The 15,908-nt window shown below is 37.5% G+C and overlaps 1 non-coding gene across 1 annotated transcript; it reads left to right on the top strand.

Moving 5' to 3' along the window:
* Positions 1 to 1,434: 1,434 nt before the first annotated feature.
* LOC116268773 lies at positions 1,435 to 1,538 on the top strand. Its single transcript, XR_004175938.1, has one exon. It is a non-coding gene; the product is annotated as a small nucleolar RNA U13 (small nucleolar RNA).
* Positions 1,539 to 15,908: the final 14,370 nt, after the last annotated feature.

Below are 15,908 nucleotides of genomic sequence, written 5' to 3'. Positions count from 1 at the left end.
TTTGGTTATAGCCACAAAACCCACTGCCTACCACCAACTGGAAAACACATTGACCAGGCCTAGTCATTCAGAGTGGACTGGACCATTCTTCCAACAGCAACAATAGTCTCATGAACCAATCAGAGTCAATTAGGGTTCTCCATGGGATTTAACACCTTGAAGGATGTAAACATAGGGCTGCCAGCAGTCATAATGCCTTTCATAAGAACAAGAAGGCCTCATTCGTTAGAAAGTAAGCCTCAGAGACCACAGAAAAAGACCTAGCTCAATGTTACCTTATTTTCTCATCTTCATCTATCACACATTGACCTGGCCCGATGTTACCTTATTTTATTTTTCATCTTCATCTATCACACATCATTCTTACTTATAATCTCCCCTGTCAAATTCCTAAAGAATGGGTGGCAGCAAGAAGAGAAATGAGCTAATTAACAATGAGGAAAGTGTATGAACAATGGAGCAAGCATGTGACAGAAGACATTGGCATGGTTGGGTGACAGGAAGGACCAAGGCTTGAGGGAAGATACAATTGCTCAATTGCTCAAAAAAATGTAGTCAAATTAGGAAATGTCTTTAAAGCTGGACATTAAGATTTTTGGCAAAAGTAGTAATGTGAACTCCTAAAACAAATAAGAATCATAAAACTTTTGAGTTAAAATGTCACATAGAGATCATTTTATCACCCAAATGCCCATCAATCAATGAGTGGATAAAGAAACTGTGGGATATATGTAGCTATATAGCTATAGTATGTGTGTGTGCATATATATACATATATACATGTATATGTGTATATATGTATATACACATGTATATATATACACATGTAGATATACACACATGTATATATGTATATATACACACGTATATATGCATATATATACATGCGTGTATATATAACATATATATAATTAAATATATATAATGAAATACTACTCAGCCATAAAAAGGAATGAATTAATAGCATTCACGGCAACCTGGATGGGATAGAGACTATTATTCTAAGTGAAGTAACTCAGGAATAGAAAACCAAACATCGTATGTTCTCACTCATAAGTGGGAGCTAAGCTAAGAGGATGTAAAGGCATCATAATGATACAATGAACTTTGGAGACTTGCAGCGGGGACATGGTGGGAAGGGAGTGAGGGATAAAAGACTACAAATCAGGTTCATTGTATACTGCTTGGGTTATGGGTGCACCAAAATGTTACAAATCACCACTAAAGAACCTACTCATGTAACCAAATACCACCTGTTCCCCCAAAACCTATGGAAATAAAAAATTTAAAAAAATAAAATTAAAAAAAAGATCACTTTATCAAACACCTTTATTCTCTGGAAAATTAATTCCAAGTTCAGAGGTCAACATTGGGTAGCTGGATGGTAAACTGGCACCCTTGTGGGAAAATGAAAAAGCAAAAAATGGAGTAGTGATCTTTTTTCTAGTTCATAAGCTTGTGGATGGGTTGTCACGCACATGTATGAGTTGTGCCTTCCTCAAACCTTGTTACAATGTCAGGACATTACCTATCTGACGTGGGAAAAAAAAAAAAGGAATAGTTCAGGTGATGTCAGAGTGGGCTTGGAAAGCAGCCCTGAAGAAAACGACGTGGCTATGAAAAGCATTCCATATGGAGTACTGACGTGAGGGAAAGCCACATGCACTGAGACTTCAGGTGAGGAAATGGAGGGAGGTGATACCACTAACTAAAACAGAGACTTGAGTGAGGGTGCCAGTTCTAGGGAAATATCATACATTCTATTTTAGATGTATACATTTAGAGTATGTTGAATTTCTGAATATAGCATATCACACAGGATAACTTTCATATTGTATATCACCCAGGAGAACAAGTTATAGAGGATATATTCTGGGCTAAGAATTATAAGAAGTGATTTACAGATGTCATCAAATTTAATCCTCACAACAGCCCTTGGAGGGCTTAACAGGCTGGTTTGGCAGCTTTGCCTTAAGACCCACAACTACCAAGGGCCAGGTCCAGGAGTAAAGCCATGATTCAGGTAACTACCAAGCTCATTCTCTCAGCAATGATGTCTCCCATCATTCTGCCTTCCTGAAGATATTTTGGAGGCGTAACAAACATCATTCAACGGGTAACTTCATATGAGGCCTAAAGAAAGCAGAAGAGTCAAATACTTCCAAAGTAGGGGTAGACATATGAATTTTTAAATCACTCATACAGAAGTGATCATGGATGGTTTGAAAAAGACATTGATCATTTCTCATGTTGCAACAATGTGGTGAGAAAAGAGTATGGGGCAAAAACATGGTCCTGAGCACCCATATCCATAATTACATTCTACTAATTATGGAAAAAATTATGGAAAAAAAGGGCCTAATCAGGCAGAACAAGGAAACTCAGAAATACAGGATTTAGACATAGTAGGTTTTAAAATATACTGTATCTTAGAAACACAAATTTAAAGAAGATGGATTTGATGACTCAGGTCAAATACAACAGAAAGATCAAGCAAGAACGGTGAAAAAAATAATTTGGTCACTACGACGCCATGGTGGCTACGGAGGAGGCAGTTCTACTAGTAACATGGAGCCAGTTTGTGATGGCTAAATAGAAAGAGAGATGGAAACAAGGACACTGGGTCTAACTCTGCATTTCACATGGATTTTTTCTACCTACTTCTATATCATCTAATAACTGCATACAATATGTATGTCTACATTTGACACTCCCATCCCATCAAAATATGCTCTTCATTTCGTGTTTGATTCCTTGTGAGGTTCCCCTTGCTATTCTCAGGTCATGTTAGTCCACAGGAATCTACATGCTCTAAAAAGGCCAGACATTGCTGTCTATGTTCTAAATCACAGTTACTTAGGCAGAAATCCATTACCAGGGAAAACAGTGGGGAAAAGCTGTGTAGTGATAAAGGGAAGAGGACACAGTCAACAGAGCTTTTTAAAGGAATTCCTTCCTTTCCTCACTGTTACCTGTCTGGCCACAAATCACTCACAGTCAGACTGAACTGAGCTTACATGAGCTGGCTTTCTGGCAGAGTCCAGATTTGTGCCCCTTCTCAAAGGGGGAGTAACTGGGCCTGCTGCAGAAGCAGCTCTCCTTTCGAATTTCAACATGGAATTTTTATGCTGTTGTGCTCACTCCTCTTTAGTGTTATAAAACAGTCAAACAAGATGAATATGGCTGGTAATTTATACTAGGAACTTGCATTGAATTATACTTGGATGACTTATTAAATGAAGGATATTATCAATATTACATCTGTCATAAATGAAAAACTCCACGTTTGAATGGATCTGATCCATTCATTGTTTTATGGGCACATTGGCCTCCAGAGAGAGTCACAAATCCAAATGATGTCCCTGAGTGATGGATTTTATGTTCTCTTCCTCAGGCACTGCTAAAAGATGTGTGAAGTCCTTATGTAAAGTGAGGGTTCCCCTTTAGCCAAGCATCAAAAGAGACTTTCATAGAAAAGTTTCATGAGACCACCTGGAAATGTTCTATCCAGCTGCAATGAGCATGAAAGGCAAGGTGGTAAATGGCAGCTAGATAAATGTGACTTCATATAAACAGAAGTACATGAAGCCTCTTTTTTCCTTACAAGTCCCTATAAAATAGTTTGTGAAAAGAGCCTGGATTTGGAAGTCTAGGCTTCCTCCACTCAGTGAATATTGGTTAACTCATCCATTGCACTTTGAAACAAAGCCCAGGAAATTAAAAACTGCAACAGTTTCCTCATTTCCTTAGCCAAATTCCCTCTGATATATTATATTTCTCTTTGATTTGTCATGCTTAATCTCTCTTTGGTGAACTATAATATCTTCCATACAAAACACAATCCACTATGTTCAAACTCAAGTCTAAAATAGAAAATGGATGACTAACATTATTCTAAGGGCTCTACACATCCTCTTTTATTTAATCCAGAGGACCTCTATGAAGTAGGTTATACTATTATACTAATTTTTAGATAAGAAGTTGAGTAGCAGAAAAAGATTTTTAAACTACCTAATGTAAATGCTTCAGAACTCTAGAACCCTCACTCTTAAATATTAAATGTAATTCATCATAAAAGCACTCATACAAGAACATTTCCCAGAGTGTATGTACATTATGCTACCAATTGAAATGGCTCATCAGGTGCCCAGTGCAACCCATGGAAAGGGGATCTCACCAAGGCATGTTTTTTTCGTGAAATTTTACAAGGGAGTAAGGAGGAGTAACTAAAATTTCAGAGAAAATAAACATCACCTTACAAAGGAATGGAGAGGCATATGACATATCACATTTTAACAGCAAGTTTCAATGCTAGAAGCTCATAAAGAATATGCTCAAATTTTGGAGAGGAAGTAAATTTTAACCTAGAATTATATGCCCAGCCAGACCATTAATCAGCAGACAGCAGTATTAAAAGCGTTTACAAACAGGGCACAGGGGCTCACGCCTGTAATCCTAGCACTTTGGGAGACCGAGGCAGATCATCTGAGGCCAGGAGTTCGAGACCAGCCTGGCCAACATGGCAAAATCCTCTCTCTACTAAAACTTAAAAAAAAAAAAAAAAAAAAATTAGCTGGGTGTGGTGGTACAAGCCTGTAATTCCAGCTACTTGGGAGGCTGAGGCAGGATAATTGCTTGAACCCAGGAGCCAGAGGTAGCAGTGAGCCAAGATAGTGCCACCACACTCTAGCCTGAGTGACAGAGTGAGACACTCTCTCTCTCTCTCTCTCACACACACACACACACACACACACACACGAAAAGCATTTACAGACAAGCGCTGTCTCTGAAATCTTACCTATGTATTCTTTCTTAGGAAGCTATTTGAGGGTGAACTGTAACAACATTTTGTTGTTAATGATTAAACCCACAGAGAGGAAGGCACAGGATTGAGGAAATAATAACTGCAATAACTGAGAGCACCAACAGGGCATTCTTGGATGATATTGCAGGGATGTCCTTCCCACAGGCCTCAGGAACACTCAGTCAGGACTTGGAGCAAGGATAACAAAGAGCTTCAAGAGGAAGTTCAGTAAGGAGAACAGTAACTCATGGGAATATTTTTAAATGATGGCATATTTGTAAAGAAACAAAAGCAAAAGGAGATATTTTAAGCCAATGGCTTGGAGAACAGAAAAGAAGGGGTGTTTCAGAAAAAGGAATTAATGATTTGATGATGAGTGCACTGGGGAAGGAATCAAAAAGTAAGTTTGAAACAGCTGTAATTGCCAGATAAGAGACATTCATGTTCATTTCTTAGATAACCAGGTTATAAATTTACTCTGATTTTCTGACTAGGCCACCTTCAAAGTATCTTTCTTGTAATCACCTTTTTTTCTGGCTGAGAAGGGGCCTCCTTGTGGGTACTGCACGGAGGAGAAAGAAGGATGCTGGAAAGACCTCCTTGCTGCACCCATCTCCAACTTTGGGAGGTCACCTCCAGCCCCACCAGCCAGAGGAGATAGAGTCTAGATTCCTAAACAGAAGCAGCCAAACTGGCCCAGATATAGAGAACTCTTTCTGTAAGTTTCTAAGTCTATGTTGTGTATTTTTGGAGGGACTTGGAGAGAGGGAGGAATGGGGAGAGACAGCTTTAACAAAGGAACCAACGTTAAAACTTAGAGTAGGAGTTAGGCCAAGTGAGAAGTCGGGAAAAATTTTCAGGCTGAGGGAACAGGTTGGCAAGAAATGAGGAGACCATATCACATTCCAGAAACTGATAAAAAGTTCTGTGTGATTAGATTGTGAAAGATCTCAATTCATGTGTGAAAAACACACCGAAAAGGAGAAGAGCAATTCAGAAAACCTTTGCTGGAGGAACGGACGTTCCAAACCTGAAGTATTCATTCCATGTGAAATAGTTCTGAATCCATGCTCAAATATTTAGATGTTCCAATATAAAACAAAATAAGAAAACAGAACAAAAACACATGAACAGAGAAACAAGTATGTATGTAGAAATCCACAAAGCAAGAAAAACGGTGGAAAGCAAATGTGATCACACTGAGGAAGGATAATTTCCATCGTGTTCAAACATGATAAAAATTAGCTATAGATTTGGAAGACAGAAATCACATTTAGAGCTTTTATAAATTACTTTCTTATTATAAAAGTCATGACGGTTGTATATTCATATTTGAAACCAATCATGGTAGAACTGGTGACTCACAGGGTACCCAGGGCTGTGGCTTCAGGTGATATTCAGTGGAGAGAGTGTATACTGGGGTCATGTCAGTAAATGGATGGCCCCTTCACAATCACAGTTCATAAAACAACGGCTGGGCCAATACATAGAGACCCAAAGTGAGGTTCACTACACTAGGGCAGATAATTTGAGTTACAGTCAAAATAATAAAATTTTTAAAATCATTCAAAGAAAATCATAACTGCCTTCTGAAATTTGAAGAATGAGAGCCAGGAAACAATATATGGATTAATTTGGGACATTCTCCAATCTTCACCAGTATTGCATCAAATGAACTGTGTTTCTTAGTTGAGTGGTGTGTGAGCATGTAAGTTTTTCACATGGAAGTTGCACTGCTGGTAATATTTTTCTTATTAATCATGTTCCTTATATTTTGGCTGCCTTTGTACTCTGCTACTATTCTATAATCATGAGATGTGAGATTAAACTTATCAGAGAAGTGCGTCAGCCACCACTGCTGACAAGGTAGGCTCAAACACTTTACAGGAGGTCCTATAACCTCCAGAAGGAAATACAATGGACTTCAATTAATATCAAAGTCACAGTCAGAGAGAGTGCAGCTTTTAGGAAGAATAAAAGAGAGAGACCTAGAGAGAGGAAGGCCAGGAGGAGGCAGTTTAGAGTTTAAGTAGCAATGGAAGCTTTTGAGAAGCACCTACGGGGAATGGATTTTACCGTGCTGGAGGTTTTGGGACAAACATTAGTTTGAAAAATGAAACTTGCATGCAATCTCAGCATTTATTCCCCGAAAATGTAAGTACTTGATAATTTTGTGACTTGAGGCCTCAGGCATTTTTCTTTCCCTTAGGAACATAATTAACAATTGTTATCACTGAAATAAAAATGACTAATAAATACTTTTACGGTACTCACGAGATAACTATATACAAAGGCTCTAGGATAGAGTGTCTCCCTTTGAAATAATGACAGAATGAAAAATAAAGCAGACTAAACAGCAGTCATATCTTAAAAAGAATAAAGAGAAGACACACAAACACCAGTTCTACTACTTTTCTTTTTTCGAATATGTAATAAATTACTCCTACAAAATTAAAGAGGTACAGATTAGCAAAACAGTACACAGGGTTTCCAAAATACAAATTTAAATCATACAATAATTAGCTTTATAATGTGATTTTTCATTTAAAGCATACCATAAATATACTTATTTTATTAACTAACCTTACACAAAATAATTTTTAACAATGGCATACTACTCCGTTCTATATACATCCCATAATTAATATTACCAATATCTAGAGTTGAAAATTTGGCTTCCTCTTGCTTCCTGCTCCTCTTTATTTATTCTTTAAAGACTTCTGGCATTTTCTGTCAGTTTTTGAAACTACTAAAGATTTAAAGGAGAACTCTAATCTGTGTATATCAACTATGCCAAACTTTAAAATAAAAATTGTCCTCTCTGGCTGGGTGCCTGTAATCCCAGTACTTTGGGAGGCCGAGGCGGGTGGATCACGAGGTCAGCAGTTCCAGACCAGCCTAACCAATGTGGTAAAACCCCGTCTCTAATAAAAATACAAAAATTAGCTGGGTGTGGTGACGCGTGCCTGTGGTCCCAGCTACTTTAGAGGCTGAAGCAAGAGAATCACTTGAACCCGGGAGGCGGAGGTTGCAGTGAGCTGAGATCACACCACTGTACTCCAGCCTGGGGGACAGAGCGAGACTCTATCTCAAAAACAACAACAACAACAAGTCCTCTCCTTAATTAAAGATTAAAACACTTTTTACTTTCTGAAGAGAAAAATTGTCATTTCTTCCTACTAAAATGCTAATCAATCTATGCAATTATCTAGTAGAGATGCAAGTTCAGTGAGATGACCAATAATTCTATTTTATAAAACACTCTATTTTATATGAAGATCTATTAGACATCTACAAAGGACAAGAAGCCTCAACATACTGTTCTTTGCTCACAATTTGTTTCTCTAATGAAACATTCAGATTTATGTTATTGAAATAAATAGATTACTTAGGGTAGAGAACATAAAGTCATGTGTTTCCAAACTCAATCCGAGATGGAAGGTTTAAGCATAAGAATTTATTAGAAAAACCTCTAAAAAGAATGATATCCTCACTTTTGCTTGAATAAAACATTATTTTGAAATAAATATCTTAGATGTACTAACGTATATGTATGTGCCTTATAATCTATAAAACATGTTCTTCATTGGGTGGTTTATTCTAATGTCAAGTGAACTGTCATGAGTAAAACTACTAACTCAACGAGCAACTAGGACTTCTTGAACATGAGCTGCAGACCCTCACTTTCACTGTGAGCCTACTGCACTTACAGCCTATGAATACATCTGCCATTGCCCTGAGAGTATATTACACTTCCTTGTTTGTCTTTCTTCCTCATTAGACCGGAAGCTCCGTGAGGAATGGTACCTTATCTTTCATGTGTTCACATCTTCCCTCCCTATCAAAACAATGGAATTATAGCAAACCTTAACAAGTTTTTGCTGGATGAATTAATCCATGTCATCTTTTCACATCAGGTCACCAAACTGCATTTTTATTGAGTTAACAGAAGTCTTCAAACATGTCTGGTAGAAAGAATATGGGCTTCTGAAAAATAAAAAGTTATTCTAAATGTTCTATTTTGTGTTTTATTATACCATCCCGTTTATTTTCTCTCAAGGATTTATGGCTAAGGTAGTCTAGACAGTGCTGTGGAATGAATATTTGTGCCCCCCCAAATTTATATGTTGAAGCCTGATTCCTAATATGATGGTATTTGGAGGTGGGGCCTTTGGGAGATCTTGAAGCTGGAGCCTCTGAATAGGATCTCTCCCTCTCTGTCTGCTCCCTGCCATACACTGAAGACATGGCCACCTGCAAACCAAAAGACGGCTCTCACCAGATGTCAAATCTGCCAGCATCCTGATCTTGGGCTTCCCAGCCTCCAGAACTGTGAGAAATACATTTCTGTTGTTTAAGCCACCCAGTCTGTGGGACCTTGTATACAGCCTGAACAGATTAAGACAGGAAAATAGAACATGACATGAGAATGAAAGTGGTTTGAGGAAAAACTAGCCCTCATACTTATTCTATGCAAAATCAAATTGATGCTTCCATATTTGATCTAGTTATTGAAATGGAGGGGGAACCGTAAATTCCTCTAAATCCATTCTCCGGTGTTTTTGGGACTTAATCTTCTATACTTGGGTCAATAAAGTTGTGAAGCTTCAATGATTTTAGGAATAAAGAAGCAAGTAATAAGGTAGTTGTGAGGCTTTGTAGACTATAATTGAAACTCTTACTTTTTAATAGGAAAATTACTTTTACCCACATTTTTCTTTGGAGCTAAACAGACCATTGAACTGTGCATGGATCCCGCTCTTTAAAGTATGTATCAATACTGTACACATCAGGCTCTTTGCTAAGATGGCTACACTGCACCAGTATCTAAATTGACATGCAGGGTTGGGTTGTATATTTGAATGTCTCTTTGTAGATAGTATGTTATACTGGTTGACTCACTCATACAAAAGGACATTATTTACTTTATTTCTATTTCTTTAAAATATCTTAGATACAATTTGATGGCAAACTATTTCCACTAAAAGGGAAATAGTGACATCTTGTGGAATCATCTAATTTTATCCTAAATTCTAGTCATTAACATTTTTATTCCTCAAAATAAGTGAAATACATATTCTCTCCTTAGAGAACAAATGAACTTTTGTAAAACTAGCATATGTCATATATATCACAACATTATTTTATGGTACTAATACTAATAATTTATTCCCTTTTTAGACTAATAAGTGACAGATGAGAAATTACCTCATGAGTACAGTGTACAATATTCGGATGATGATTACACTAAAAGCCCAGATTTCAGCACTATGCAATATATCCATGTACCAAAACTGCATTTTTATCCCCTACACCTATAAAAAAATTTAATTGAGATTTTTCGGTGAATGTATAGAGCAATAAATCTAGAAGAAAGCAAAACAAAATAAAGCAAAAACTGATGCCAGGATTTCCGTCTTTTTACCATTCTAGCCATTTAAAAAATGCAACCTGAATGTAGCAAGCCATATGTTACACACAGAAGTAAACACAGATATGTTTATACATATATGTATATAAACCTGTGGGGTCAGACAACATGGAGGAAAGTACAACTTCATTTTATAATGTTCAAGACTTGCCCCAGATCCTCATGAATTTCAAATTTTCAAATACCTGTATAGCATATTTTTAAAAATTAAATTGTACACAAATATGAACAGTGAGTCACAAAGTGGCCATAAATAACAGTCCTGGATGGTGGTCTGGCCTGGAGCCTGCACAGCAGCTAGTGTTAATGTTCTAAGATTACTAATTGTACTACCTATCTGGGAATGTGGATCATTTGAAACTATTGTGAACTGCAAATGCTAAGTTAAATAAAGCCAAGGGTCTCTCCTAGATTACATGGAAGGCAGTCTTGAGAGGCAGTTCTGATCTTAGTTTCAGATTCTCACAGATCTGAGCTAGAATCCTGGTTTCACCAGTAAGGTAAAACAGGACAAATGACTTAGTTTCATCGCAGGGACAGAAATGAAATACAGTTGTTGTATTAATTGAAAAACATAGGTAAAGCATTTTAGCAGAGTGACTAAAAAGTAGCACTTATTTGTTTTAGATATGGTTGTGTTACTTCCTCCCTGTGTCACATATTGTGAACTTTATTGCTGTGTCACAGTTTCTTGGAGGGCATTGTTTTACATTAGTGAGAAAGGTCAGAACCACACAGCATTTGAGAGCTTGTGGTCTAGAGTCAGTTCAAAATGTGGTTCAAATCCTGACTCAGTCACTTACTAACTGTTTGATCTTGGGCAAGTGATTCAATTTCTCTGTAAGTCAGTTTCATCATTCATAAAATGGGGCCAAAATTTTCTCTTACCTCATGTGATTTTATTATGAGGATTAAATTTATTAATGCATGTAAAGCCCTTAGAGCACTGTCTGGCACAAGGCAAAATGATATAAATGTCAGCTCTTAGTATTGTGTTATTTATAATAAAATAACATAGAAACAAATAGCACTTTTGACCTACTCATCCAAATACTCTTAAGGGGTGTAGGTGGGAGAGTTTATCTACGTTTGACCCCTAAATTATTAATAACTTAGAACAGATTATCAGAGCATTTGCTTATTCCATGGCCCCTGATCAGTTTGTCTTGCTTATCCATTTATGAATACATATACTCAACTGGAATATGTAATTCATTTTTTCTCCTTATATAGATATGATCACAGCTTGTGTCTAAATTATGTTCACTGCTGGGATTCAAACATGGTTGGGTATTTCTAGCAGACTGGAAGAACAGTCCCAGCTTGAGCTTATTTGTGTAAGGGATTGAAAAGTTTCTTAGGAAATAACCCATCCTAAGAGAAGAAGAAAATTTCACAGACGAATCTGCCCAATAACAAAGCCTGAGTTCTCAAAAGAGGCGGGTAGGTCTCTGCCACTTGAGTTTGCTCCTAGTTCAACTCTTACAGACTTATATGACTTATGTGAATCCTGAGGAGGAGGCTGCATGATCAGTCATATTTTAAAACTACCGTAAGATAATGGGGTTCAAAGAAATCTTTATTTTAGAACTAATATGATGATACATAACAAATAGCAAGAAGAAACAATAAGGAACAACAGGCTTGTCACAGACATCAAGATTCTCATGCGAACCCTTACCATCAGGATAGTAACAAGTGACAGAATGGCTTTAAAGGCAAGAGAGGCCCAAGCATGTGATCTTCCTGAAGGAGGGAAGAGATGAGATACATAAATGGGAGATAAAAGTAGTAATGAAGAGGACTTAATCTTGAGTAAATGTGAGACAGTCTAGAAATAATAGATAAAGCTTTGAAAAAGACTGGAGATTTGTAACAGAGAAATGGAGTTAGAGCCAGAGAAATGAAATTTATGTTTGTATTTTCCAAACTCACCAAAAAGAGGATACTAAATACATTTTGAAAGAAGAAGAAGAAAACAGAGGAAAAAAGGAAAAGGAGGAAGAAAAGAGACAGGTCATCTCATACCTGAATATGTGGGTAGAAAATTATGCGAGGTTTTTACAGAATGGGAGAAATCTTTGCAATCTATCCACCTGACTAAGGGCTAATATCCAGAATCTACAAAGAACTTAAACAAATGTACAAGAAAAAAACAACCCCATCCAAAAGTGAGCAAAGGATATGAACATATACTTCTCAATAGCAGACATTTATGCAGACAATAGACATATGAAAAAATGCTCATCATCACTGGCCATTAAAGATGTGGAAATCAAAATCACAATGAGATACCATCTCACGCCAGTTAGAATGAAGAGCATTAAAAAAATCAGGAAACAACAGATACTGGAGAGGATGTGGAGAAATAGGAATGCTTTTACGCTGTAGGCGGGAGTGTAAATTAGTTCAACCATTGTGGAAGACAGTGTGGCGATTCCTAAGGATCTAGAACTAGAAATACCGTTTGACCCAGCAATCCCATTACTAGGTATATACCCAAAGGATTATCAATCATTCTGCTATAAAGACACATGCACTGTTCTCGCTCAGAGGTGGGAATTGAACAATGAGATCACTTGGACACAGGAAGGGGAACATCATACATCGGGGCCTATTGTGGAGAGGGGAGAAGGGGGAGGGATAGCATTAGGAGATACACCTAATGTAAATGACGAGTTAATGGGTACAGCACACAACATGGCACATGTATATATATGTAACAAACCTACATGTTGTGCACATGTACCCGAGAATTTAAAGTATAATTTAAAAAAAGACACATGCACATGTATGTTTATTGCAGCACTATTCACAATAGCAAAGACTTCGACCTATCCCAAATATCCATCAATAACAGACTGGATAAAGAAAATGTGGCATATATACATCATGGAATACTATGCAGCCATAAAACAGATGAGTTTGTGTCCTTTGCAGGGACATGGATGAAGCTGGAAACCATCATTCTCAGCAAACTATCACAAGAACAGAAAACCAAACACCACATGTTCTCACTTACAAGTGGGAGTTGAACAATGAGAACACGTGGACATAGGGAAGGGAATATCACACACTGGGACCTGTTGGGGGTTGGGGGCCTATGGGAGGGATAACATTGGAAGAATGACAGGCTGATGGGTACAGCAAACTACCATGGCACGTGTATATTTATGTAGCAAAACTGCACATTCTGCACATGTACCCCACAACTTAAAGTATAATTAAAAAAAGAAAATGAAAATTATGGGAGGTTTTGTGATTAAAGGAACATGTTACAGGAAATCTGAAAGTCCTTCTTACATTTCCAACAAACTCTGTCAATGATCAATTCTGTATTGTTGGTTAAGTCACTTAAAATTTCTCAGACTCAGTTTTCTTACTCATTCATCACTCAAGCATTCATTTAACCAGATTTATTGAGCTGTTATTATTCACCAAGTTCTGTGCTAGCCCTAGAAGTGCATATGAATATTTCCTCTATTTAAGGCACTTACAGTGTAGTGGAGAACACATGAAAATGAAGCAACTAAATAAGACGTAGAGAAGGCACTGAGGGAAGTTTTTGTGTAGGATGATATGCTTGGGTTAAGTTTTTGAAGGACGAGTAGGAGTTGTTTTGACAAAAAAAGGAAAAGAGCTCTCTAGGTGTGAGCAGCATGTGGAAACACAAGGAGGCATGAAATACCATCATACTTGTGGGAAACTGCCAGAAATTCTGTACAGCTGAATCCAAGGGTGTGTTGGGATAATGTCGTGAGTTTGGAACGAAAGTAGTAAATGGAAGCTAAGTCAAAAAAGGCCTTGAGTATTAAACCCATCTACAAAATGAGGAAGTTGTACTACATGGACTTCTGTTCTGACTTCCATGGAACATTTTCTCTCATGGACATAAAGCCCTTTATCCTACAACATATGGAACCATTGACACTCAAGATTGGATAAAATTAGCTCCTAATTCCAATGTGACACAGGAATCTTGTCAGCATACCAAGTGATCATTTGTTCTCTGCTCGAACACCTCCAGTGGTTGAGAATTCATCACCTCTTGAGATAGTGCAGATAGCACATTTTGCCTTTTAGACGGTAATTACTGGAACTTAAAGTCAAACATGGAAGATTGAACAATTCATTTATCTCCTCTCTTCATTTCCAAAATCCAAGTAAAATGACTAAGAAATTGCTAAATATCTACCAAGAATGTCAATAAAACTTTGGAAGCTGATTTGGAGGAATAAAGAAACTTGAAACTTAAGCCTGCCAGGGGAAAGACTAACCATGGATAAGCTCAGGTACATCTGTAATGTCAGTCTAAATATGGGAGAATTTATTAAAGGATATGTAAGAAGAGTCTGACACACAGATTCCCTCCCTCACCCTACAAAGCCAGGAAGCTGTTCTTCCCATCCAGGCAGAAGCGCATTGGTTTACTTTCTAAAGATATTAAATTGTGAAGATTGTGGACACTCAGATACAAGGCACAGTGGATGGTGGAGGTGAAGCATCTTTGGAAAACAAGAGGACTAAGACAAGGTCTGTACAGTGAATACAGAGATCCCCAAATGGTCTTCTAGTACACTGGGCGCTATCCATCGCCTTCCCCAATTTCATCTGTGGAAATTCACCAGCCCAAGAGAAATACCTTTGATACTGACATTTGAGGCTGTCTCAAGGTATTCCCTCTTCTGAAATGATAACTTTGTGGTGAGGTCTACCATTTGCCTAATCTCATCTACATGATAGTATTTTAGTGCCTTTCTATAGAAGGTGCCGTAGTGTATCACCCTGAGTCCTCTCCAGGACTGAGGTGGTATTGTCAACTGTGTGAGTGTTGGTGGCTTATGGAGTATAGCTGATTCCCTCTTAGGGAATTGCTCGCAGGTCAAGAGAGATGACTCTCATAAGATCACACCCCTGGAAATAGGCCTTATAGGTATGGGATAAATAAGTCTAGCCCACTTGCTTAAATTAATTTTTACACCTGTAAGGAGACATCCAAACTCCAGAGCTCTCCATGTGATTGTCTGTGAACTGATTGCAACCATATTCCCATTCAATTACTCAACATTTTCCCCCTTAGGTGTTGATTTCAAGGGAATTCCCAGTAAACTTGCTACAGAGACTCCATTTCCCAGACAGCCAAATTTAATACACTCACCCAAGAATATGAAAGGATATTCCAGCATTTTTTGTAAGAAACTCTCTAACATTAAAGACAGTCCAAATCAATGTATGGAAAAAAAAAAGGAACTTGAAAGAGACACATAATGTAGAGAATATTAACATTAATTGTTTAAAGAGGTAAAAATTCTGTACTCATAAAATAAAGAGCAGAATGTTACAAGAACAAAACTTTCAGAAAACAAAAAGGAGTCCCTTGGAATTCAAACTACAGTAATGAAAATGAAAACTCAGATAGACTGATTAAAAGACACATTTGTGGCACTCTCTAAAACACAGAACAAAATACAAAGAAAGAGAATATGAAAGACAATATGAGAAAATTAGAAGATTCAGAAGGTACATTTGACTAATAGGAATTCTAGAAAGAGAACAACAACAAAAAAAAAAAAAAAACGGGGAAATTTGCTTTCAAAAAAAACTAATAAAGACGACGAAAGAAGGGGCCGGGTGCGGTGGCTCACACCTATAATCCCAGCACTTCAGGAGGCT

This window comes from Papio anubis, chromosome 8, assembly GCF_008728515.1.
Source record: "Papio anubis isolate 15944 chromosome 8, Panubis1.0, whole genome shotgun sequence".
In the NCBI taxonomy this organism is placed as follows: Eukaryota; Metazoa; Chordata; class Mammalia; order Primates; family Cercopithecidae; genus Papio; species Papio anubis.
Note: the sequence above shows the minus strand (reverse complement) of the source record. Positions and strands in the feature narration are given on the sequence as shown.